This window comes from Paroedura picta, chromosome 1, assembly GCF_049243985.1.
Source record: "Paroedura picta isolate Pp20150507F chromosome 1, Ppicta_v3.0, whole genome shotgun sequence".
Taxonomy (NCBI): domain Eukaryota; kingdom Metazoa; phylum Chordata; class Lepidosauria; order Squamata; family Gekkonidae; genus Paroedura; species Paroedura picta.
Genome location: NC_135369.1, coordinates 97610570 through 97637788, shown reverse-complemented (window position 1 = coordinate 97637788; position 27219 = coordinate 97610570). Strand labels below are relative to the sequence as shown.

General features: G+C 42.3%; 1 protein-coding gene and 1 long non-coding RNA gene across 3 annotated transcripts in view; one reads left to right on the top strand and one right to left on the bottom strand.

Moving 5' to 3' along the window:
• The window catches only part of IPCEF1 (interaction protein for cytohesin exchange factors 1), a 68305-nt gene extending 45058 nt beyond the window's left edge, over positions 1-23247 (bottom strand). Inside the window, exons 1-2 of one of the 2 annotated variants that reach the window (XM_077349149.1) lie at positions 23063-23247; positions 1947-2026 (exon numbers count right to left, since the gene is read on the bottom strand). The gene's annotated coding sequence lies outside the window, so the exon portion shown is untranslated. Of the gene's footprint in view, positions 1-1946; positions 2027-4308; positions 4335-23062 lie in introns of those variants that run through there. The other variant, XM_077349157.1, reaches the window with a different exon arrangement.
• LOC143843323 (uncharacterized) lies at positions 370-26159 on the top strand. The gene is made up of 3 exons (XR_013233534.1): positions 370-485; positions 25055-25139; positions 26012-26159. It is a non-coding gene; the product is annotated as an uncharacterized LOC143843323 (long non-coding RNA).
• The last annotated feature ends 1060 nt before the right edge of the window (positions 26160-27219 follow it).

Here is a 27219-nt window from a genome sequence, read left to right as displayed (position 1 = left end):
AATCCTTGTAAACAACTGAGAAGCCATATTCTTATCAGCTTAAGGTTCTAAACATTTTCCAAAAGGCAGCCCCACCTATAATGCTATACTGTAGTGACAAAGAGTAGCTAACTCTGGTTCAGGAAATTCCTGGAGACTTGGGGTTTGGATCCTGGAGAGACAAGGATTGGGAAGGGGAAGGATCTCAATGGGATATAATGCCATAGGGTCCACCCTCCCAAGCAGCCATTTTCTCCAGAGGAACTATTCTCTATAGTCTGGAGATCAGCTCTAATTCCAGTTGATCACCAGGCAACCATACAGTGTTCTAAACTGGATGTTACCAGAGCATCTGGAAATGTCTTCTCAGAATGGGGGAGGCACCAATGAAAGCAGGAAGGCACTTTATGTCACAGAAGTCAACTGCTCTTCAGAATATGGCCAGCTCTCATGGCATCCCATCACTGACTCGACCCTCACAATTACTACAGCCCCATCCAGAACAGGTTGGTTTATTGATCAGATTATGCTGTCTTTTGTAATCTTCAAACCACACATAAGAAAAACACAACAAAATAAAACCTTCACAGCAACAACCAAAATAACCTATAATCAAATTTATATTACAGCAAGGCCTAAATAAAAAAGCCATCATCGGAAACATTAGCTAGATGTTGACATTGATATATCAAGTACTGCCCAGTATAAAAAACACTTCCTCAGAGACCCGAAGGCTATTGCTAGTGGGGCCATGTCAGGCAAGTGTGGCCAGATGACACCCTCGTGATATTCAGAAATTGCAGCACATTCAAGAAAACATCCAGGCTGGAATGGATACCATTAATCTTTTCCATCAAGTACTTAGCAAAGTCATCCTTTTGGGGACCTGCACTTGGAATCTTTCTGCAGACGGCACTGCCTACACAGCAGTGATGGAACAGTACCCCCCCCTTTTTTGTTGACATCACCATATGCAGTAGTCTACACAGTATGTATTTGTGTAGATAGATAGATACATCACCACAAAGCACAGGCTCAGCCACTGTAAATACACACGCCTATAAAGCCATTCTATGAGCCTCTTGTGGCGCAGAGTGGTAAGGCAGCGATATGCTGTCTGGAACTGTCTGCCCATGAGGTTGGGAGTTCGATCCCAGCAGCCGGCTCAAGGTCGACTCAGCCTTCCATCCTTCCGAGGTGGGTAAAATGAGTACCCAGCTTGCTGGGGGGTAAGCGGTAATGACTGGGGAAGGCACTGGCAAACCACCCCGTATTGAGTCTGCCATGAAAACGCTAGAGGGCGTCACCCCAAGGGTCAGACATGACTCGGTGCTTGCACAGGGGATACCTTTACCTTTACCTTTATAAAGCCATTAAAAGTCAACAAACTTCACAACAGGCCAGAATAGACCAGAAGTATTAAAAACTAAATATAAAAAAAGATTTTTCTAAAAGTAGCTATAAGTACAAAAATAAAAGCTGAGACTGGATCTTATAAAAGAAATCTTCAATGTTGTTTGGAAGTTATATCCCAAATGTAAACAGCAAGATAGGAAACACCTTTGTCATCATGCAAGCTATAAGGGACATCAAAAGTTAATCAGAAAGCAAGGAAATAATACAACAAAACAACATCCCTAAATGAGGAGAGCCTTATGGATTATAGTAGGGGAAAATAGTCTCTAATCTTATGTGGAATTGTCTCCAGTTTTTGCAGAGAGGAAAATGGACGGCAGTTCCCAAGAGAATGCCCTGTTGTTGTGCGTATTGTATTGTGCTTATACTTATTCATTGAATATATTTGCCACATCTCCATAGACAGAACAAGGCTCTAGGCAAGTGGTATCAAAGGTTAACTTTCAAAAGTGTATGTTTTGATTTAGTCAAAATGGTTGATATTTTGATATGCCTCTTGTAGTGAATAATTCAGCTGGCTATGCCCTCGTGTGGCAAGAGGTGGTACTTACCACTCTTGGAACCGAAGATTGAAGTCTGAGTGACGTCTTAATTTGGGTATCAGCTTTCCTGTGCAAGCACACTTCTTCAGCTACAATAAAACAGAAGTCACCCATGTTAACTTATATAATATAATGTAATGGTTGGTGACTAGGGATGTGCACTCTTCAAAAATATGTATATTCAGTGCTTGTTAGATTCAAATCAAATCAATTTGAGTATATCTGGATCACCTAAATCCCAAGTTCAATATAGGGATTCACATGATTTGGATATAACCAAATCGACTCAGTTTCAGTATAATGGGGCCAATCAAGTCAATGGGAAATTTTGCCAGTGTATCTATTCAGGGTGTGTGGGAGGGGTGAGAGTTTGAAGTAAAGGCACCAAATTTGCATCATAGTTGCTGGAGCATCTCTTGAAAAGTTTTCAAGTTTCAAAAAGTTTGGACCAAGAGGTCCAATTCTACAGGCACCTGATTTGGGTGCCCCAATTGGACCTCCGTTGTTTTCTATTATGGGAATAAAAGGGCTAGTCAACACAAGCCCAGAGAATCTCTGTAGAGAAATTGAAGGGGGGGCAAGGTAAGCCCTGCAGAAAAAAACCCTACCCATAAAACCCATTACTCTCCTAAATTATCCCACACAACCTTGGCCACAACCACCCCACCTACTAGCCACCTAGTACCCACCAGCACCACCTACTAGTAACCACCACAGAGCCCAAAGAACGAAATAAAAGAGGAAAACTGTTAAAAATATTCTTCTCAAGTCAAAGCAGGTTAAGTCTTCCCCAGCAATAATCCATGTAGCCCAGTAGTTCAAATGACCAAGTGCAGGGTCTCCCAGAAACCAGGCAGCCAAGTCAGGACAGTCTCAGAGCAGCAGTGAGTAAGCCAAAGCTTCACCCAGCGGCACATATTCTCTCCACCAGACTCAGGGAAACAATGGAGTCAGACCCTTGCTTTTATGCCCTCTGACCATGCATAGAAGGATTTCAAAAAATAACAACCTTCAGTGATTGACCAAGAGCAGTTTTTCCCCAAACCAGCTCCCCTATTGGCTGAATCCTCCCCTCCCCAAGCCTCCCTCCCCATTACCTTGGCTGAAGCCTGCAAAAAGGTCCGGACCTTGTTGCCATTGCATTTGCACAATGCATTGCAATGAGTGGCCCTAGCTCCCACTAGGGGTCTTCACTGAGGGGTATGGATAGGGAGGTACAGAGCTAAGTGATGGCATCCAATTACAAAGATATGAATGACTTCTCCTAAAGGCTTTACACAAAAGCTGAATAATATGAGGCGTCAGACTGTGTTCTGTGGAACCCTGCAAGACCACTCCCTTGATGTAGATGGCTGGTCACCAACTACAATCCTTTAAGTCTGATCCATGATTGATGATTTAAACCAGTCCAAGGCACTGCTTTGATTTTCAAACACCTTGAGAGGATGGAATGAAGGCTGCAGATAGATCCAGTAGTTATAGCAAATGAGCATGGCCTTTTTCTACATTCAGATGGAGGTCATCAACTAAAGCTACTTAAGCTGTCTCCATCTCATAAAACTGCGTGAAATGAGACTCAAAAGGGTCCAGAGCACATGAGTTATCCAAGCAGACCTGGAGTTGGTATGTTCCTGCTTTCTCAATCACTTGGCCTAAAAAAAAAATTGTGATAATGGAACACATTATTTTTGTGTAGAGATTGTGTTTAAGCTGATAACTACCGCTTTCATTTGGGCAAGGAAGCAGCCTTGAGTTAGTACCTGATTTATGATGGACATAATTGTTGTGGTCCTTAGATTATTTTAGCTCCAGTTGAGCTACAGCTTTCAAAGTAGATGTTTGGATGCAGCAGCATCATATCCACTGCAAGTTGATTACAACCATTGGCACTGTGATAGGTTACAGTGCTAAAAAAACAACAACAACAACACTATTTTGAACATCAGACAATCCAGATTTTTAAATGTGTCACTGTCAGATACCCACTCAGTTTCAACTGGATTAACTGGAGCATCATACTTTGCTTTCAGATTTAGACATAAATAATGGGTAATTAAAAAAAAAACAGAAACAGACATAACCCAGTCAAAATTAAGTACTTTTTGTGGTTGTTCTATTGATTTCAATATGAATGCTACAAGTTTAAATCCCCTTGAATCAGTGGAACTTAGAAATGCTGAATGTTAACTAGACCAGGCATCTGTGCTGGCTAGACAAAGGAAAAATGGGAAGGAGGAAGTGATACAGATCATTGCAAAATAGAAGCTATTGTCTACACTTCATGTGCAGATGTCACATTGTAACCTAGACAGCTATATTTCAAGAAGAGGTAAGCACTAAAACGATAAAGTTTTAATCAAATTGCACATACCCAGGAGCCAGGAATTCAAAAGCTGCCACCTTCTTTGCCCTCTCAAAAAGTGACAGGAAATTCCTGTTACTCAAATTAGTTGCAATGAGAGATTACCCAAGAGGAAACCTGTGGAAAATCATGAGTAGGCAAACCAAAGGAGTAAGCTGGTTGGCATAACAACAACCCAAAGCCAGCCTGAATGAATTTAAAATCAAGAGAGAACCTGGAGAATTATGTTAAGATTTCATGGAAGCCACCAGTTTACATATCGTGCCCATAACCTATGTGTACTGAATCATCATTCAGGGCCTTAACTAGAACAATTGCATATATACAGTCTGTAAGCATGAGACATACTTGGGTTTAGTTTATACAGAGTTTGCTCTTAATCTCCATACTTCTTCAAGTTTCCATATTGACCCATTATGCACGGGGAATAACATTCGGGGTGGAATGGTGGCGACTAAAATCCCCGATAACGCACGGAGCCAGCTGCAACCGGCCGCAGCTTCAGTGCATGCCACCGAAAAAGCCACGTCAGCAAAACGCGGAAGAAAGCACAGCTTTTGGGTGACCGGGGCGCAACCAGAAGCGGCGCCGGGATTGCCGCGTGCATAATCGGTTACTCTGGGTTTTGCCTCCGTCACGCCCCCTCCCGTGCATAACCAGTGTGCTTCGCGTCTTCCCCCTCCGCGTTCTCCATGTGACCTGAAATCGCCGTTTCGGCGGCCGTGCATAATGGGCCATTGTTAAAATTGTCAACTTGTCACCGACTGTCTGCTGAACTGGCTTTTTGGAACTGGCAATACACTTTAAGAGATCTGGTTTGGTATATTGGTTAGGATTGCAGACTTCTAATCTGGTGAGCCGGGTTTGATTTTGCACTCCCCCACATGCAGCCAGCTGGGTGACACTGACCGAGCAGTGATATCAGGGCTCTCTCAGACTCACCCACCTCACAGGGTGTCTGTTGTGGGGAGAGGAAAGGGAAGGCGAATGTAAGCCACTCTGAGACTCCTTCAGGTAGAGAAAAAACAGCATATAAGAACTAACTCTTCGTCCTCTTCCTCTTCTTCTTAAATTCAAAGAAGCATAGCTTGTTTTACATTCCTTTCAAAAATAATGTTATGCCCCTTATTTATCTCATACCAGGTATCTAATACCTAATTGCAATCAAATGGCTTTTCATTCTAATAGCATGGTGAGGAGAGGCCTTTTTAAATAAACCACTTAATGTACTCAGCTCCTGGCAATGACTGTAAAGCCATTCAGAACTCTGTATATCTAGGGTGGCCAACCCTACCTTATGAAATTCCTGGAGATTTGGGGGAGATCATGGGGAGGGCTCAGTTAGGGGAGGGACCTCATTTTATTAAGGGGAACTGATCCCTGTATGAAGAGTAGCTACAATTCTGGAAGATCTCCAGGTTCTACCTGGAGGTTGGCAATCCCAGCCTTGCCTTAACTTTGAAACATTGCTTTACACTGCAAGTTACACAAGCATGAATGGAGAGTTAATGATAGGTTTTAGAAATCCTGGCAATCCCCACAATCAAAAGGTTGTAGTGGAAGTAACAGTGACTGCAGCTGTCAGCCAAGTCTCTCAGCTGTGTCTTGTGGGAGGAGGAACTGTATGGCCTGAAATAACAAAAATACTTGTTTCTTTTTCTAAACCACTTCTCTATTTTATTCCACTCTCAAACATCACAGTAACAAACAAAGGGGTTAGGAATTTCCCTGTTGCTGGATTATATTTATTAGCTAGATTTGACTCCAGTAGCACCTTAGAGATCAAGAAAATATGTGAGAACACAACACTCAAAACCCAGTGGGGGACATTTTAAACTTCCAGGTCATTCCATTGCTTACCTAAGACTGGCAGTCCTCAAATGGAGAAGCTTCAAGGAGAGATAACAACATCAGGTCATCGAACGTGAGTTCACTCACAAGTCCCCGCCCCCCTTCCAGGTCTGAATAGGGACATAGGATTCTTATTTCACTACAGAGGCTGATTTTCTGCCCCCCCCCCAATCAAGCTGATTACAACATGCATGGTACCTTTGCATCCTCCTCCTTCTCAATGCCCCTCCCACCTTTGGACTGGGATATAAGAGAACTTCATTCCAACTTATATATGATGAAGGGAGCTTTGACTTTGGAAAGGTCAGAGTCGGGAAATTTTGTTGGTCTCTAAGGTGCCACTGGTCTCAAAATTAACACATACAGATATCTGGCAGTTGAATTTCAGCACTGAAATCTGAAAATGCTCAGAGTTTAATAGAAATCCTAAAATTCTCCAGTTTCAAATATCAGTTCTGTTCCTGCTCAAAAATCTCTCTCTCCTCAAACTGAGCAGGTTGTAATAGTTCTCAGCTCCAACTTTCAGATCTTACCCAAAGGTTAACAATAAAGCCTCATTTTATCCATAAGGACTGAGAAATGAATTATTCACAGCCCTAAATAAACAAATTCAGTTCCATCAAAATCTGCTCTAGTTTTATTTCCCCAACACCATATTGAACTTAGTGGATGAGTCAGAGAAGTCCATTTCTCTCAGAGGAACCAGTGAAGGAGTTGTTATGATTCAACCAGCTCACAGTGAGAAGAAGCTCAGTCTGGCTTTGCCTACAAGGCCTGACCTCAGGCTCCCTCACTGCCAGTCATTCCCACACACTGTTCTCATGCAAATAGGAGTCCACCCACCAGCTCAACGTGCAGTACCCTCATCACAAGACAGTACTGATACTCTGACACACATGCTGTTTTATGCTGAACATTCTCTTTCTGCATCAGTTTAGAGCTCACTCTTTCCACCATCAGCAACGGAAACAAGGGAAATATTTCATTGGAAACCATAGATCAGAGAACTAGTTTCCTAGGTAGATGGCTGCTTTCATTTTCACCCTTCTTAAAAGCAGTGCTTATATTTCCATCTCACCTACCTGGGACATGTGAGGACCCAGATCTTTGAGAATGCTCACCATAACCAGTTTCATTCAGTCTAGCTGAGAGAAGATCTGCCGGGCTACTGGCCCAAATCTCAGTGGCTCGTCTTGCATTCATATAAGGGCTCTCCGTAAATATTATGACAAACATTACAGCAGGCTGCAGTGCTTGGCATCCTTCCAAATAAACTTGCATCGTTGAAGGTGAAAACGTTAAGCATCCCTTCTGTTAATATTCCTGATTCCCCAAGAAGAAGAAGAAGAAGAGTTGGTTCTTATATGCCGCTTTTCCCTACCCGAAGGAGGCTCAAAGCGACTTACAGTCGCCTTCACATTCCTCTCCCCACAACAGACACCCTGTGAGGTGGGTGAGGCTGAGAGAGCCCTGATATTACTGCTTGGTCAGAACAGTTTTATCAGTGCCGTGGCGAGCCCAAGGTCACCAAGCTGGTTGCATGTGGGGGAGCGCAGAATCAAACCTGGCATGCCAGATTAGAAGTCCGCACTCCTAACCACTACACCAAACTGGCTCTCACAGGCATCTCCAGCTTGGTGTAGTGGTTAGGAGAGTGGACTTCTAATCTGTCAAGCCTGGTTTGAGTCTCCACTCCCCCACATGCAACCAGCTGGGTGACCTTGGGCTTGCCACAACACTGATGAAGCTGTTCTGACCGAGCAGTGATATCAGGGCTCTCTCAGCCTCACCCACCTCACAGGGTGTATGTTGTGGGGAGAGGAAAGGGAAGGTGACTGTAAGCCGCTTTGAGCCTCCTTTGGGTAGAGAAAAGCACCATATAAGAACCAAATCTTAGGGGCTTTTTGCACGCCTTCAAAATAGCACAATGGTTGCCAATTGAAAACGCTACTGATTTGCTGTTATGCACAACGTCGTCGACAATCTGCCACACACCTGAAACCAATCTGCAAAAAGCGCTTCCTTGTAGCGCTTTCAGGGAAATCCCCAAAAGTGGATTCACCCTCCGGAAAGCGATACACTCCTGCAACCAATCTGCAACACTAGCGAAAAAGACCTGTGCGTTAACATTGTTGCGGTTTCTACGAAGTCCCTCCCCCTGGCTCTCTTCTCTGATCTTCCGGCGAAGCGATCGCCATTTTTTTTTCTCCGAGCGAGCGGGGATAAACGCACCAGCGAGCCTCTTTCAGTTTAGAGGCTTCCCCGGCTTCAGTCCCTCCCCTTCAGTCACTAAGCACAAAGAACAGAGAAGCCCGTTTGCTGATGTATTTTCCCTTTATTTTTTACACATTCATTCAGCCGAAAATCGGGCCCGTGAGAGGGGGGGGGATTTTTTTTTTCACTCGGAGGGAGCGTGGCAACGATCAAACGACAGCTCAAACACACTAGGCAGCTGGATGGGTCTCTCCGTTGCAACGAATTAACACAGATTCGTTGCAATGGGTCTGTTTTTTTTTTTTTTTTAAACCTTTCTTAAAGGGAAAGGGGCTGTTTGGGAGCATGCTAACGGCTGCCCATTGGCTGCTTGACGGCCAGTGGTGGGACGAGCTTGGCAATAGCGCTTCCTTTCTAGCGATTTCTGCCGAGACCGGAAGCCTGTGGGAAACGCTACAAAACGCAACTGGATTCCACTACAAAGGCAGGTATGCATAACGACGAATTCCACTATTTTAAATGGCGATTTTTCATTCAGTGACCAATTTGCTACAAAGATCCCAGTGCGTAAAGCCCCTTATTCTTCAAAAAGGATGCTTAGAGGGCAGCAGATTTACTGTCCCACATCCGCTCTCTAGAAAGATATGTCACCTGAGGTGCTTCACAAAACTTATATCTCACTCGCTTGCTTTTTCCTGAAACTCAGAAACTGCTGTTTGTTGCTCACCCACCCACAGTTCTTTACCCTCCGTTCAACGGGGAATAACTGGATCTTATTAGCTCTCATATCTGTTTATGTGTTTATATGAGTTTATGGGGTATATTAAATCCTGTTTTTAATGTTTGCCACCTTAGGGTCCCTGAGAAGGGTTGAAAGGCAGTATAGAAATGTTTTGAACAAACAAATAGATATTCACCTTCCCCAAGTTCTAACAGACACTTGAGCTAGGGTTACCAACCTCAGGATGGGATCTGGCGTTCTCTCCAAATTGCTCTCCAGATTACATGATCTGGTTTCAGGGGGTGGGGACTGGCAGTTTCCAAGGGGGCTCTAGGGCATCACACAGAGCTCCTTTGTCTCCACCCCCCTTTGCAGGCAAGATGGCCAAATCTCCAGGAATTTCCCAATCTTGGCAATCCTAAATTTAGCAGGATCACTAAGGAACCAACTCCTTTAGGAAACATCCATAATTGGTAACACAATAAAATCAGAGTCCAGTTGCACTTTTAAGACCAACAAAGATTTATTCAAGATGTGAGCGTTCGAGTGCAGTCTGACAAAGAATGCTTGCACTTGAAAGCTCACACCTTGTTGGTCTTAAAGGTGCTAGTGGACTCTGATTTTATTGTGCTACTTCAGACCAACATGGCTACTCATTTGAATCTATAATTGGTAACAAACATTAACACTGTTTGGTATAGGATTTTACTCCAATTTCTTAATTCAAATCCATTTGAGCTGATCAAATGCCAGTTTCATCAGCATACCTTATCCCTAGCAGCCTCCTGAATCCCCACCGCCACCCTGTCACTGCTACTATGCTGAAGTTTAGAACAGAACCTATCTTTGTTATACATGACATCCTGTTCTAGAGGTCACTACATAGGGCTGCCACTTGAGGGATCTCCCAGAATTACAACTGACCCTCCCATCGACATATAGCTGTTTCCCTGCTTTAGAATATGCATGGCATCAGATCACACTGAGGTCTTTTCCCAGGCCCACCCCTAAATCTCCCGGAATCTTCCAGCTCAGAACTGGCAACTGTTTCCCAATCTTATCGACGCCATTTAGGAGACCTCAGGAAAGAAAAAATGATGGAAATTGCTTCTGTGAATCCATTCCATTTATGTTAATCTAAGACCTATAACCTACTTCAAGTAATGTATCAGTCTACCATCTAGCCTTTCCATTCTACTTTGACTGTGTCATGTGTTTTATGTAGTGAGGGGCATACCTCTTCACAGGCAATAAGAAAGGAAGTATGCAACCACATCCATAGACAAGGTGAACCTGAAGTATCACAGGTCAAAAAATGAATAGACCAAAGAATCAGAATGTTTCCCATTACATTGTTGGAAAGAAAAATGGTTTACATTAAATACCTTAACTGCATATTCAACAAGAGTCAGCATGTATAGTGCAATCCTTTCCAAAGTTACCTCACTCTCAGCCCATTAAAATTCTATGGGCATAACCTGGAGTAGCGTTGCAAAGGATTGCATTATAATAATTTTAGGAACATAAATGTCAGTGAGCAGAGTAAAAAACTATGTGATCAGGATGGACAATTTTCACAATTTTAGAATGTGACTGTTTGGATGTGAACATTTTTTTCAACCTTTGCTGTTGAAATCTGGCATTTATACATGTTTTCCTTGGAGTTTCTCATAAACATAGTGCATTCAATACTTCCTCCCCCCTTCTCAACCAGCTATCAATGAAAAAAAATTGTGACTGGCAATGCTGTAAGGAAATTCATATTAGTAGAACTTGCTTGAATTTTTATTTCCAAATTCATAAAAATGTGAACTCAATGTTTTGATGACAAACCTGTAGCTACTTTTTATAAGATTTTATACAAGGGAGGAGCTAAAAATGCTTGATAGATATCAGTGAGGGTAGAATCTAGAGCTCTTGTAAGTTGATTTATGGTACAAAAAAATCAAATACCAACTATTTATTCTAACAGAGGAGCTGGCAGCACATGCAGAACCCTGGGTAGAGATCACGGCAATTTTCTGTTCATGATTTTAAAAACAATAAATGTATACATATAATTTCCACTGCTGAAGCAACAAAAAACAAAACACCTGCTTTTCTCTTTAACTGTGATAACTCCTCTATTATACAAATACATACAAAGCTCAAATTACGTGTTCATTTGTATATTTCCTGTGGTCTCCACTTGGTGGTAGTGTCTATTCTCTGTCTGGTTAAGTCTTGGTCTGGATACCAATAGATGCACCACTGGAGGGAAGCAAACCATACCAAATAAAAAGCTGCACACTTATGACATTATTCAAGATGAGTTGTTCACAGTGCAATGTTAAATGTTTTAAAAGAAGTTCTGATGGTTTCCAAAATGTTCACTTAACATTAACAAGAGAGATTTGCATCCAAAAGTGAATGTATCATGTATCTTGATTTCCCAACACCTGAACTTCCTGTTCTAAAATATTGCAAGTTACCACTTGGCTCTCAGTCATTTTTCTTTAGAGCCCATACTTTCTGGCCTATTTTACACTCACTACCTGTAAATGGCATATGAAAACATGGCACCTGTCTCAAAGCATCCAAAGGTGCTATTTCAAGTTCAGCTTGAGGAAATTTTCTGTTTCCTTACTCGATTTGTTTACTTTGTTTCTATCCCACCTTTCTTCCCGATGGGAACCCAAAGCAGCTTCCATCATTCTCTATTTTATCATAACAACCCCATGGACAGCCATATTGGTCTGAAGCCACAGAGCAAAGTTTGAGTCCAATGGCACCTTTAAGACCAACAAAGTTTTATTCAAGGTATAATTTTTTGTGTGCACTTCATGTGCATGAATATACCTTCATATACAAGTGTGCATGCCTTGAATAAGAATATGTTGTCTTAAAAGGGTCACTAGACTCAAACTTTGTTTTCCTGTGAGGTAAGTGAGGCTGAGAGTATGTGTCTGGCCAAGGTCACCCACCTAGCTTCCATGGCAGTGGAAATTGAAACCTCAGTCTCCCAGATCATAGTCTGACAGTCTAACTACTAAACCATGCTGGTTTCTACTTGAACCATAACATCTCTACACCAAGATGGCTCAAATGCCAGTCAAGACACACACATCTTAACAGCATTCTCTTAGGGAGGCGATCATCTTCTTTCCCCCTCTGCTTTTAGACTCACCTCTGACACTAACAGTGATTCTAAATGCATGGGAAGAAAGTGAAAGGATTCTGGACTTAAAAGCCTGCTAGCAGTGCCCTAATTTCATTATCCCCCCCCCCCCCCCGGATTTACTGGAATAAGGGGTTTTAGAGTAAAGGTTTACTGTTTAGTTTTTAAATACACTTCAGAGTTAGACTGTTGTTTCCCATAATTTATGTAACTATTGTACATTTGTTTCCTCAGACAGCCAGTCATCAGGCATTTAACTATTAACTGCTTTCTGAGCTGTGAAAGGCCTTACCACATATTTCTTGCTTTACCTAGAGAATGAGGCCTGGAGGGAAGTTGTGGCTGGGAATGTTTCAAGAGCCAGTGTAGTAGTTAAAAGTGTTCAGTGAGGCCTAGGGAGACATCACTCTGAGTAACATTGGGCCAGAAAATGTTGTGAGCAGCCATTTCAGTTCCCACAAAATTTAAAAAAACAGGAACAAAATCCTCACAATACCCTTGATTAGGACTAACCAAAATGACCCAAACGTTGTTCAAGCATTTGACCTTCCCAGACCTCTTCATCAGGCTGGATGTTGCAATTCTTTTTCAAAAGACAGAGGGCTGGGAAAGCATACTTTTAGGTCCTGGTGTTAAACATCCACGGTGGGATGCATGCATGCAAATAGCTTCACTTCACTGCTGGTGTTAGGTTTTCTCTAGGAAACACCAGATGTTTGCTGGCATCTGATCTTTGTTCACTCCTTGGGAAATACAAAAACCAGATAAGAAGAAGGGTTGGTTCTTATATACCCCTTTCCTCTACCGGAAGGAATCTCAAAGCGGCTTACATCCACCTTCCCTTTCCTCTCCCCACAACAGACACCCTGTGAGGTGGATGAGACTGAGTGAGCCCTGGTATTAGTGCTCGGTCAGAACAATTTTATCAGTGTTGTGGTGAGCCCAAGGTTACCCAGCTGGCTGCATGTGGGGGGAAGAGCAGGGAATCAAACCCAGCCCGCCAGATTAGAAGTCAACACTCCTAATCACTACACCAAGCTAGCTCAAATGCCAGTCAAGACACACTATTTCTTGTAGGGTAAGAGCACTTGGTAGTCTTTATATTTACAATGTCTGGTATTAATTTCAGTTGCTGCACAAGGAATAAATTCAATTAAAGTCAAATTGGGTGTTTTTATCTTGTGCTGATTACACAGTCATTCTCAGGTTAGACAATTTCATTCTCAGGTTAGACAATTATTCTTTCAGTTAAACCTATTCCACAAGGCTGTTATGAGCATAACATAAAGAAATGGGATCATAATTCAGAGTTACCAACTTTAGTTTGAGAAATTCCTGGCTACTTTGGGGTGGAGCCTAAAGAAGGTGGGGTTTGGGAGTGGGAGGGACATCAAGTTATAACTAGAGTCTACTTTCCATAGCAATAGTTTTTGATGTGGGGCACATCTTCTGGCATGCCTCATCAAACAAAAATGTAGACGGACATGACATTCATCATCCCACCCATGAAGCATGCCAGAAGATGAAGGGCCCAGCCAGTAGCATGCTGGTCCCTGGGACCTGGGCAGCCATTGCATGACCCACTGGGGTCGGCAGCAGCTGCCCCAGTCCCAAGGCATTCAAAGTGGCTGCACCAACCCCTGGGGCCTGGGAAGCTGCTGTGCAACCCATGGGGGCCAAGGCAGTGGCGGAGGAGCAAATTAGCATGAGGGGGGAGAGGAAATGGAAGGGAGTGAATGTGTGCCCACACATACTTGCATGGGTACGTGTGCACATGCAACTCACACGGGTTGAGGGAGAAGCAAAGGAGCAAGTTAGCAGGAGGGGGGAGGGAAGGAAGTGAGTGTGTGTGCATGCCTGTTTGCTTGCTTGGAGGGAGGTTAGGAAACCCATAAGTAAAGGGGGGAATGGAAGGGGGAAGGGGGGAGTCTGTGTGTGTGTGTGTGTGTGTCTTTGACCGTTTATGCACTGGAGGTTTCATGCCGGGCTGCAGGCTGGAGTTTTAGTCGTGGCAGGTTGCCCCACCTCTTCCTGAACCCACACAGGGGAGCCTTTGGCCTGGTGCACCTCATCCAACCCCAATTTGTGCTCCTGCATGGGAGCTGGGGCAGTGAACTTCCCAGTGCGTAAACGGTCTTTGTGGGGGAGGGGAGAGGAAGCAGGGAGGAAATTGAGAAACCAACAGGTATGGGGGGAACCAGGGGGGAAGGGAGTCTCTGTGTTTCTGTGTGTTTGTGTGTGCAATGGCTTCTTAATTTGGAGAATTGGGTTTGATTCCCCACTCTTCCTCATGAACCCTACTGGGTGGCCTTGGACCAGGGGGGAAGTTCCCTTAGTTTTCCCCATAAGAAAGCAACTCTTCTTCTGTTCCAGAAACTCAGATATGTGTGGACCAGCAGGGTTGATTAGGGGTACACCACATACATGCCAATGGCAGAATTTTTTTTTTTACTTTATTAAAATCTAGTTGTGAGAATGTCCCAAACTGAAATTATCCTCTGTCTGGGGAAGAGGCCAAAGCAGTTACTGTCCATGTGAATAAATGGAAATTCTTGTTTCATGGACAGCGAACCTGGCTGAAGACAGTGTCTGTTATCAGCACAATGTCCGTAAGGAACATATCAAAGTGCGGCAGGATTTTTCAAGAGTCCTCTAGTTTCAACAAGCTTGTTTCAAATTTCAAATTCTGCACAGATGAATTAAAGATTTCACATGGCTCTTTCTTCCAGGCATAAAAAATTAGACCAACTGTTAAAAACCTCAGCGCACTCAGAGTATACACATGACAATATTTTATCAAAATACCAGTGATATACCTACAAGAGTTTCTAATCTCGGCCTCCATGTGAAAGTCCTACTTTTTGATTTTGCTATAAGTAAAGAAGTGGAAAACCTGCAAGGACATGCCTGACTGACTGCGCATGGACCAACACTAACAAAAGACATCCCAGATCCAAAAGTCTTGTAAGTGGTAGAAGGAAGGTTCCCCCCCCAAAAAAAAATTATTTCCCTGAATCATACTAAATAGTTATTCACCACTACCCACTCTGACAGTTTTAAAACTACATTTAATGGGATAAAGATTAAATCAGAGATAAGCATCAAATTCATGCAAGGCTAGCCTCCCCTTGAGGCTACTGATTTAAGGTGCCTTGAAGGGTTGCAAACTGTCAGTTACTACACATATTTTTTACAGAAGCACCATTTGGCTTTTACTAGCAACCATCTGGCTTTTCTATCTATCACAGCTTCAAAAATGCTGACTCTCCCATAAGCAAGATGGTTTCCATTCAATCACGGAAGGAGCTCTTCCACAAGCAGAATCCAACTCCATGAGATTAGTGTAGAAGTTAAATGTAGAAGTTAAAAATCAAAGTGCAGACTAAAAGAAATGACCTCGCATAAGATGCCAAAGCACGGCTGCTCTTTTAGGTAGCTCGGCCCACAGCAAATACCAGAGAAGGAACACTGCAAAGAGAGAAATAGCATGAATGACAGAATCCAAAGGCACCTCACCCTTTGATGCTAATGGAGATAAATGTTTTTTCTTCCCTTTTAATCACAAATGCTAAGAAGTTACCCAGTCAGGATATGCCTTCTGCCTCAATGGATTTGTATTTGAGAAAGAGCCAGCAGTTCTCTGAGTCTCGGCCTCCATATGCAGCAGAACTTTTTTAAAAAAACAATTATACTGCTTTAGAATGCAGGTGAGGATACCATTTTTAATGCTCTTCTCCAGAGAGGTCCAACTCCATCACTTAGGCTTTTGATAGAGCCTCTCAAATCCACTCAGGCACTTTCTCCCTAAAGAAGACCAAACAGCCAGCCAGCCCAGAGTGCAGGTATTGTTCTGTTCAGGAAGCTAAGGAGATCAGTTTGTACTTCTTATAGCTCCCCAGCCCCCCCCCCACCTCGGAGATTGGCATCTCTAGCAATTTGTAAAAGTCAAATGTAGGTGTGGGTGGAGTGGGTCTAATGGACATGTCAATTCTAGTGACACAGGAAGAAAAGAAGAGGCCTGGCATGAAGTCGTAGAGAACTGGCGTTTTCACTTCCTGTGACATGTAACTTCTGGGGGTGTGGCTACCTGACCTCACTTCCCAGGGTCCTCGCAGCCTGAAGAATATTTTGGGGGGTCCTCCACGGGTCAAACACTGCCCTATGGAAATTTATGCTTCGATAAATCTGTTAGTCTTTAAGGTGCCACAAACGCCTCTTTGTTTTTCTATGGCACAAGCATATTTTTTTAACAAGTCTTAAGTCCTTACAGAGATTTAAGGGATACAGACTGATGCTGGGAAAGTTGTTTACTACTTCCAGGTTTTAATAAGTTTAAGTCTTCTGATCTGAGCCTAGGAAATTGTTTTTACATCTTTTTCTCTCTGATCTGACCTCCTCATATATACTTTTCTCCCCTTTCAATCTTTCCAGTTGGTTTTATTTATGTCGACATACAAGCATGGTAAATTTCAAGCTATAATTTGTGGCTTCCTGTTTCCAGAATCATTCTGAAGTAGTTCTCATGTGGCCATTCTTTCAGCTAAATATTTACACATACATACACTGCGCATAACTCTTACTTATGGGTAAGGACTTGACATAGTTTCACATCATTTTTCAAGCTCTGCATATGGTTTGTATCATGACAACATACTGAAAATATGTGCCTACAAAACACATTTAAAATGTATTTATACAAACCATTATGTTCTTATCTTTGAGGTATTTTCTATATATAGAAGAAATGGAAGATTAGATTTCCTGTTCTCATTTCCTACCTATGTATATGTATATGTATATGTATATGTATATGTATATGTATATGTATATGTATATGTATAAAGGTAAAGGTATCCCCTGTGCAAGCACCGAGTCATGTCTGACCCTTGGGGTGACGCCCTCTAGCGTTTTCTTGGCAGACTCAATACGGGGTGGTTTGCCAGTGCCTTCCCCAGTCATTACCGTTTACCCCCCAGCAAGCTGGGTACTCATTTTACCTACCTCGGAAGGATGGAAGGCTGAGTCAACCTTGAGCCGGCTGCTGGGATCGAACTCCCAGCCTCATGGGCAAAGCTTTCAGACGGCTGCCTTACCACTCTGCGCCACAAGAGGCTCTTATGTATATGTATATGTATATGTATATGTATATGTATATGTATATGTATATGTATATGTATATGTATATGTATATGTATATGTATATGTATATGTATACACACACACATTCCAGCTGTGGGGTTCACTTAAATGCATTCAAGTCATTAACTATAGTAAGATTTGGTATAGGAAACTAGCTACAAGGTTTTCATGAGAAGTTGCCAACCTCCCTGATGGAACGAGATTTCCAAGTATTACAAATGATCTCTGGACTACAGAGATCAGCTCCCCTGGACAAAATGGCTGCTTTGGAGGGTGGACTCTATGACTCCTGTTGAAGCCTCTCCCCAAACCTTGCTCTCAGCTCCAACTCCACATTTTCAGGAATTTCCCAAACCAGAGTTAGAAAACCCACTGTGTCCTAAAGCAAGATAGTAAAAAGAATCTCAAGGCCCCTGTCAAGCATTCATTTGAATTAAAAAATTTTATTCATTCATACATACATTCTATTTCTTAGCCATCACTCCCAGGCCTGCTCATTTGTGGTAGCTTACAACAGTAATTAAAACAATAACATATAATAAAAACCAACCCTCAACCCTCTCCAACCCTAATATAATTCTCTCAAATGTTATTGGGGCACGCACGAACCAAACCAGGAAACAAAATTCGTGATGAATTTCGCCTTGCTCATGGTTTGGGAAGTCGATGACTGGTCCATGGTCATGGCCTTCCATGAACTTTTAAGGCAGTCAAAATTTTTCATGCCAGTTTGTGGCCAGAGGAGAAAGTATGGATTTAAAGGAATTGCACAAGGCCCTAAATAGCTAAGTGGCTGGACATGCTTCTGCCACTCAACTATTTTTGATGCTTTCTGATAACCCCATTTAAAGATCCCATGGACCCTATAAATGAGTTTTGCTGGACTTGTAAACAATGAACTGAACTGGTTTGTCAGATAGCTAACCATTTTGGTCCAGTTTGTGATTTGACCACAAACCATGAACCAAACCACATTTTTGTGGTTTGTGCCCATCCATGCTGTAGTGGCAGTATAAGGTAAGGAAGGACATTTTGCTTCTGAGAAGCAAAGAAGAAATTATATATTGTATTTTATTTTCGCTTACATCAGCCTTGTAACTAGAGCTGCAAACTTTGACATGGGAAATTTCTAGATATATGGGGGAACTGTCATAAAAAATGACAGCCGTGGGCCTCATTCTATGTTCATTTGGATGCCATTTCAAAAGCTAATTACGTAAATGATTTCATAGAATCATAGAATCATAGAATAATAGAGTTGGAAGGGGCCATACAGGCCATCTAGTCCAACCCCCTGCTCAACGCAGGATTAGCCCTAAGCATCCTAAAGCATCCAAGAAAAGTGTGTATCCAACCTTTGCTTGAAGACTGCCAGTGAGGGGGAGCTCACCACCTCCTTAGGCAGCCTATTCCACTGCTGAACTACTCTGACTGTGAAAAACTTTTTCCTGATATCTAGCCTATATCGTTGTACTTGAAGTTTAAACCCATTACTGCCTGTCCTCTCCTCTGCAGCCAACAGAAACAGCATCCTGCCCTCCTCCAAGTGACAACCTTTCAAATACTTAAAGAGGGCTATCATGTCCCCTCTCAACCTCCTTTTCTCCAGGCTGAACATTCCCAAGTCCCTCAACCTATCTTCATAGGGCTTGGTCCCTTGGCCCCAGATCATCTTTGTCGCTCTCCTCTGTACCCTTTCAATTTTATCTACGTCTTTCTTGAAGTGAGGCCTCCAGAACTGCACACAGTACTCCAAGTGTGGTCTGACCAGTGCCGTATACCATGGGACTATGACATCTTGTGATTTTGATGTGATGCCTCTGTTTATACAGCCCAAAATGGCATTTGCCTTTTTTACCGCTGCATCACACTGCCTGCTCATGTTTAGTTTACAATCCACAAGTACCCCAAGGTCTCGTTCACACACAGTGTTACCTAGAAGCGTATCCCCCATCCAGTAGGCATGCTTTTCATTTTTCTGACCCAGATGCAGAACTTTACACTTATCTTTATTAAATTGCATCTTGTTCTCATTTGCCCATTTTTCCATTGTGTTCAGATCTCGTTGAACTCTGTCTCTATCTTCCGGAGTATTTGCCAGTCCTCCCAATTTGGTGTCATCAGCAAACTTGATGAGTAGGCCCTCCACCCCCTCATCTAGATCATTAATAAATATGTTAAAAAGTACCGGGCCAAGCACCGAGCCCTGAGGTACCCCGCTACTCACCTCTCTCCAGTCTGATGAAACACCATTGACAACAACTCTTTCAGTGCGGTTCTCTAACCAATTCCCTATCCACCTGACTATCTGAAAATCCAGATTGCAGTCCTTCAATTTATCCATCAGAACATCATGGGGAACCTTGTCAAAAGCTTTACTAAAATCCAAGTAAATGACATCAACCGAATTTCCCCGATCCAGCAAACCTGTTACTTGGTCAAAAAAGGAAACCAGGTTGGTCTGGCAGGACCTGTTGGAGACAAATCCATGCTGACTTCCTTGGATCACCAAATTGTCCTCCAGATGTTTGCAGATCGCTCCCTTTTATATCTGCTCCATTATCTTCCCCACAACAGAGATCAGACTCACTGGTCTGTAGTTTCCCGGGTCATCCTTCCTCCCTTTTTTGAAGATCGGCATCACATTTGCTCTCTCCCAGTCCTCCGGGACATCTCCAGTCCTTAAAGAGGTTCCGAAGATGATGGACAAGGGCTTTGCAAGTTCTCTGGAAAGTTCTTTGAGTACTCTCGGGTGCATTTCATCCAGACCAGGGGATTTGAACTCATCCAATGCAGCTAAATGCCTCTCGACAACCTCTCTATCCATGTTAACCTGCCACCCAGACACTGTCCTTTGGCTATGGCCATCTCTAGATGTGCCTAAACACTTTGACCTGTGGGAAAAAACAGATGTAAAATAGGCACTAAGCCTTTCTGCTTTCTCTGCATCTTCCGTTAGAGTTTGTCCATCCGCACCCAACAGTGGGCCTATTGCCTCCTTCACTTTACGTTTGCTCCTCACATAGCTGAAAAATCTTTTCTTGTTACAATGGGCTTCCCTGGCCAATCTTAGCTCACCTTCAGCTTTGGCCTTTCTTATGATTGATCTACAGTGCCTAGTAACCTGTAGGTACTCTTCTTTAGAGCTCTGTCCTTCCCTCCATTTCCTGAACATTTTCCTTTTCTTTCTTAGTTCCTCTTGAAGTTCTCTGTTCATCCAAATAGGCTTCTTAGAGCTCCTGCAGTGTTTTCGTCTTTCTGGGATAGTCATTGATTGAGCATGCAATAGCTCCTGTTTGAGTAGTGCCCACCCTTCACATGCTCCCTTCCCTTCCAGCATTGTCTTCCATGGTATAACACTCATCATGTCTCTGAGTTTATTAAAGTTTGCCCTACGAAAATCCAACATCCGTGTCTGGCTACAAGCTTCCTTGGCTCCCCATCTCAAAAGGAATTCTATGAGGACATGGTCACTTCCCCCTAGGGTCCCCACCTCCTTCACCTCATCCACCAACTCTTGCCTGTTGGTCAGTATTAAATTTCATAGTATGACATGCACTGCATACAGAAAAATGATATCTTAAGTTAGAGATCCCCTTCCACATAAACAGATAGGGGATAGCTTCAGGATGCCTAGATTCTTTTGAGCACGGTCTTATGCCTTCTCTCCTGGATTTTTGTTGTTTGTTTACTATCAATTTGATGCAATAGCCAAGATACTGCTTGGTGTAGAGAGAGCCAGCTTGATTAATGGTTAATAGCTACAGCTTCTAATCCGGCAAGCTGGGTTTGATTCCCTGCTTCCCCACATGCAGCCAGATGGGTTATCTTTGGTAGTGCTGTTCTCACAGAGCCCTGGTAGTACTGTTCTCACGAAGCAGTCCTGTCAGAGCTCTCTCAGACCCACCTACCTCACAAGATATCTGTTGTCAAGAGAGGAAAGAAAAGGTGCTTGTAAGCCATTTGAGACTCCTTGAGGTAGTGAAAAGTGGGGGAGAAACACTAACTTTTTTCTTCTTGAATCAGTGATTCCCAACCTGGGATCTGGGGACCTGGTGGGAGTGGAATCACTGCAAGAATCCATGAGCCCATATGCATACTAAGCCTTGTCATTTCCTCTATCAATGGATACTAATAGTGAGACTACTACTGTGTCCTTTTTTTAAGGTCCATACTTGAAAAGCCGGAAGATCAGCAACCTAAATCTTTAGGGATTATTTATTTATAAGATGTGTAAATCTGCCTTTCTCCCAGATAAGTGGTATATATTATCAGTTTAACAATATATATGCTTTAACAAATAAAATCAACCAGCAAGAAACTTAAAAAAAACAGAGTTCACTAGGGACTGTGTCCTTGAAGATATGCCCACAACCATCTTGAGGAGCTCATGGTTCTTCTAAGCATTCTGTTTTATAACCATTCCAGATTGCAGGAGAGATGTGAATTTTCTAATTTACTCTTTGAGACTATCCCACAAAATAGGTGCAGGCATTGAAAAAGAGTGAGCAGATCATGCCCTCATGGGGTCCGCAAAATCAGAAGATATTGCTGCTCTGAGAAATTTTCCAGCAATGATTGTGTGCCTTTAACAATTGTGTGACTAAAAAAAAATTGATATAATTTATGCTTTCTGCCTTAATTTCGTCTTCTCACTTCCCTTGCCTGTTCAATTCTTCACTGATTAGGAATGATATTATCCTATGCTTTGGAATTATGTACCACATATAATCTTTTTTTAATCTAAGCTTTAGAAGATTAGCTGGTCTGTAGTGGTGCTAGAATTTGCTGTTTGAATATATTTATATTCTACTTGTCTCATCAAACTATGGATTTATGTATTCATATGTTTAACTTACTTATCTCACTTATTTCTATGATTGATATGTATTATACAAATGTTAATTCAAATAAAATGATACTAAATACTTGGGTCCTCTGCGTGTTTGCACAACAATAAAATCCCCGAGTTCAACTGGATTGTGCTAATCACATGTAAATATACAGGTTTACAGTGTGACCTTAGTCCTATTTACTTAAAAGTTCAGTGAAGACATCCAGTCAGAATGGTAGGACTGCAGCCTTGGTCAAATAGATCCTCTGGATTTATATATTGTTTGCATTTTCTTAATTTCTTATACTGTTTGACTTCTGCATGAAGGAAAGAAACAAAGTACTAGCTTGATGAGGGGCGGCGACATAGGGAGCTAGAAAAAGAAATCCTGTTTTATTCTGGCTACTTGTCTTAAGCGTTTTTCTTTCACATGAACTTTCTGGGGGGAAAAACACAAATACAGCTTTGTGCTTCCCTGAAAGCTCTCCACAGTTCTGGTCCAAGTAAATATCAACACTATGTCTATTTGAGAAACAGAGAAAGTGCCTGTTGAATTGTACAGACAGTAGCTGATTCTGAGCGTGGATAAGATCAGCAGTTTCCTTCGTACTAATGTTGTATTAATTTTACTCCATGTTCGTCATTGCAGCCTTTATCTGTAGTTCCTGGTCAACTCCCCCCCCCCCCCCGATGCAATCCGACATATTATTTATAACTGATCATCGTAAATGAAAATTATCTCAACCAATGTTCATTTGTCTTGCGACTGTTTAACATTACACAGAATAGTTTAAGTCAAACAAAATATAGTTTCTTTTCCCACCCACAACAATGAGATCATACTTACACAGACACTTTCTTCATGGTGATCTTATAAAGCTCAAGAAACTCACTGAGCTAAATGTTGTCTTCTATTCCAAGCTGCAGCCCTGTTAGAATAGATCTTAACATCTCATAATATCTGGGGAGTATTCTTTAATCCTGTTGCACATACTGTGTAAGCCCATTCCACACTCTTTGAATATGGGGAAGTTTGTTGCTCACTTATGTAATTTTCAGTATTGTTACGGTTGTTAAACCTCCATTGCAGCAGCCCATTGCTTTAAAAAAAGGACCTTCAATTGGGCTATCTGGAAGGAAGTGGTTTCATTGTGTAGATGATTTGCTTTCACTCTTGGACCAGTTTTCTAATTGTCTTTTTCACAGAAGCAGTAATTGTTTCCTATGAATAGAAAGAACTTACTGCTTGCACCTTGAGATTTTCCCAGAAAATATCTAATAAAGCAGGTGTGCATACCATGATTCACACATGCCTACACAACAGCAAAAGCCCTCTTTTTATTGTTGTCCCTCCAAGCCCTAAAATGTTGAGGGCCGTGCATCTGTGTATTGTTCTCTTGTTGCTATGTAACTCTTAGAACAAAGAGCTTTGCATAGGACAAACCCTCAGAGGCATAAACCTAAAGGCCTTATGGCTACCATGAGGTTCTTTTTAGTGTGGTACCTAAAGGCATCATTAGTCCTCAGCCTGAGGGTGAAGCTTCCAGAACTGATATCCCTGGAAAGAAGTCTTTAATGTCTCTTCTGTAATGGAGCAGGACTCCCTAATTTAGAAGCCTCTAAATTAGAGAAGGTAGCTATTTTTCTTTATGTGTAAAAAGCAGAACCTCTGCCAGGTTCACAACTCTTCTCTGTTTGACTGTGTAGGCTCTTGTAAGGATTGCTGGTCTCCAGGCACTGCATGGAGCTCTTGCAGAATTGCAACTGCATTTCAGGTCACAGAAATCAGTTCTCCTGCAGAAAAAGCACTCGCTTCCAGATGGGAGTCTTCTCCTGCATTTTCCGACTGCCTTGTCCTGGCTTTTCACTTCCTGATAAAGTTGGTCAGTAGACCGGAAATCAGGACAACCTGCATTTTCCCCCTTCACCTTGGATTGTCAATCAATGTGACGTAGCTCCAGCCACCAATCACTTCTCAGTTTGGTGTAGTGGTTAGGAGTGTGGACTTCTAATCTGGCAAGCCGGGTTTGATTCTGCACTTCCCCACATGCAGCCAGATGGGTGACCTTGGGCTCGCCATGGCACTAATAAAACTATTCTGACCGAGCAGTGATATCAGGGCTCTCTCAGCCTCACCTACTTCACAGGGTGACTGTTGTGGGGAGAGGAAAGGGAATTATAAACCGCTTTGAGACTCCTTTGGGTAGAGAAAAATGGCATATAAGAATCAACTCTTCTTCAATGAATTTTCATTCCCTTCCCCCCTCTTAAGCCCAGAAATATATATATATTTTAAATCTTCCACAGTGCAATGCGTATCCGCACAAATGTTTGAAAAGTGATGAGCATGTAGTGATTTTAAGGTTACCTGTATTCAACCTAGCAACATCTTCTGACTGGCCGAGCACAACCAATTGCCCTCACCACACCCAAAGTGTCCCCATGGTATTCACACCACGGCACACCTTTCCACAATTTTGTTTTCTGCTTGGAGAGAAGAGATAGTGAGTGGTGATGAAAATGGCAGATCAGAAGGTGATGGCTGCACAGGTGAGCACAATCATCAACTTGATCTCTGCAGCCCTGATGGTCATGGGGCATGAAAGCACCAAAGTCTCAGCAACAAATCTGTTGTGATACTTCCCCAGGCCACAAACCTTAAAGTAGCCCCAGTGACTCCTTTTCTGCAGCACTGTGGAAGACCTGAGTGGGTGGGCAGGAAATAAAGCTGGCAGGTAGCCTCACCCCAATCCTTAGAAGATCCTGCTTCTGCTGCTGCCATGGCTGCTAGCTTTCTGTAAGCAACATGAATATTTCACACCATTTCTTCTGCTTGCAGGTTTAAAAGAGTGCAGAGTCCGTGGGAAATGCAAGAATGGCGAGAATGGAAGGATGGGAAAATATGGGGGTTGATGCACATAAAGGTACAGAACAGTTGCCCTTTTCAGGTCTTACATTTCACTGCATGCATGCAAAAACACTAGTCGATACGTTCAATCACCATTTTATCCAAAAGGTGCCATGTGCATATTATCAGGGCAGCTGGAAATTTGTGTGTTGCACCTTTGAAATAAATGGCAGTCATTGTATTGGGAGTAATGTGTGTTAGCATGTTCTCCACACATATGTGGTGAATTTCTGAAAAGGGTTAAAGAAAAACAAGGAACTGGGGCTAAAACCTAGTTCACGAGTCTTGGAATCTTTTGTAACATGAAGTCAATTCATGTATTGGAGAAGGTAACAGGAAACAGCCCTTTGCTACTGCTCAAAGAGATACTTATTTAGAACAGTTTTATGTTGCCTTTCTACCTAATCAGGGTCCCCAGTGGAAAACAGCACTTAGAATGACAAAATAATTCCTAAAATATAAAAACCTTCAATACCAGTGCCAGGGAGGAGGCCAATAGCCATCAAATGAAACAATGAACCCTTCACTTGCTGGCAGAAGACACTAATGAAGGAAGATAGATAAATGTTAGAGGAGTAGTTTATTTGGCATTTGTTCAGCATTAGTAGAATATGGCCTGCTGCTGCTTCAGTTTTATTATTGCCTCTGCTGCTTTGTACCTTAGTCTTTCCTGCCCCAAATGGTTAAGTTTTGCACTTTTACAAAGTGAAAGCCATGACTGAATTTGCTGGTGCTCTGTCTGTTTACTAAGGCTGTTTTGTGCTATTTTCCCCTGGGAAAACAGTGTCCTTATGATGCCATTTTGAATAATAATGATGATGATGATGATGATGATGATGATATTATACAAGTGCATTAGAGTTCTTCCCGTTTCACTCTCATCTCCAGAACTTTCAGAAATGGATGGGCCTCTGTAGCTGAAACGTCTTTCATCACCACACCCTATTCATAAACATTAAAAGGGCTCCAAGCTGAACAAAATTGTTTTCAAGATTTAGAAGTCTCCTCATCTGACGATTATTCAGACATTTTGTGGGCTGGCTTTGTTTTCCTGGTCAGCGGGAGGAGCTGAGGAAGTAAGAGAAGTCAGTAACAGCATCAGTAGACAACACATATGATAAAGACATTGTTTTTAACTGAGAAGTTCCATTATTTGTAATGTTTTATGTCCTGCTTCTAGCTTGAGTACTGTTTTATTAATTTCATTTTAGGATGTGCAGTATTTCTTTTTATGCCAGGCTTATTTAGGCTTTTAAAAATTGTTTTACTGTAATTATGAGTCACCTCAAATAGGTCTCAAGGGAGTAGGATTAAATTTAGTCTACCCTGCATTTACTAGAAAGGAGCAAGAGACCAGTAGCCCCTTAAAGATTAACAAAATTTGTGGCAGGGTATGAACTTATGAGTCACTGTTCAAATTCCAAAGAAATTAGCATTAACTCACAAAAGCTCACGCCCTGCCACAAGTTTAGTTAGTCTTTAAAGTACGACTGGACTCTTGCGTTTTTCTACTCCTAAAGACAGACTAACACAACTACCCATCTTGACATTATTACTGTAATTATATCTTGTTACTGTGTTGTCAATTTTCTCACAACTACCCTGCGAGGTAGGCCTGGTCTCTCAGAGCAGAGGAAAACAATGTGCAGTCAATCGCACTACTACCTCTCCCAGAAGTAAATGTTTCTTTTGACATCCCCAAATCCTGTTTTAATTGAATCAGTTGCAAAGTTTTTTACAACTTGCAAAGAGGTGCCATGATCATCCTCTATCTCACCCTGAAGTATATCTGCTTTTGTCTACTTTGTATTGAGGTAGGACCTTCTGTATATGGTTCCCTTATCTTGTAGCGCTTTCATATATGTTAATAAAGGCTTTCTTGTTGCTGTTGTAGGCCTGGCTGAAGGTCAATATCAGTTTTTGATGCATGCTCTGTATCATGGAAAGTTTCAGGGGCTTTTTGCACGCCTTCAAAATCACACAATGGTTGCCAATTGGAAACGCTATTGATTTGCCATAACGCACGACGTCGTAGACAATCTGCCACACACCTGGAACCAATCTGCAAAAAGCGCTTCCTTGTAGCGCTTTCAGGG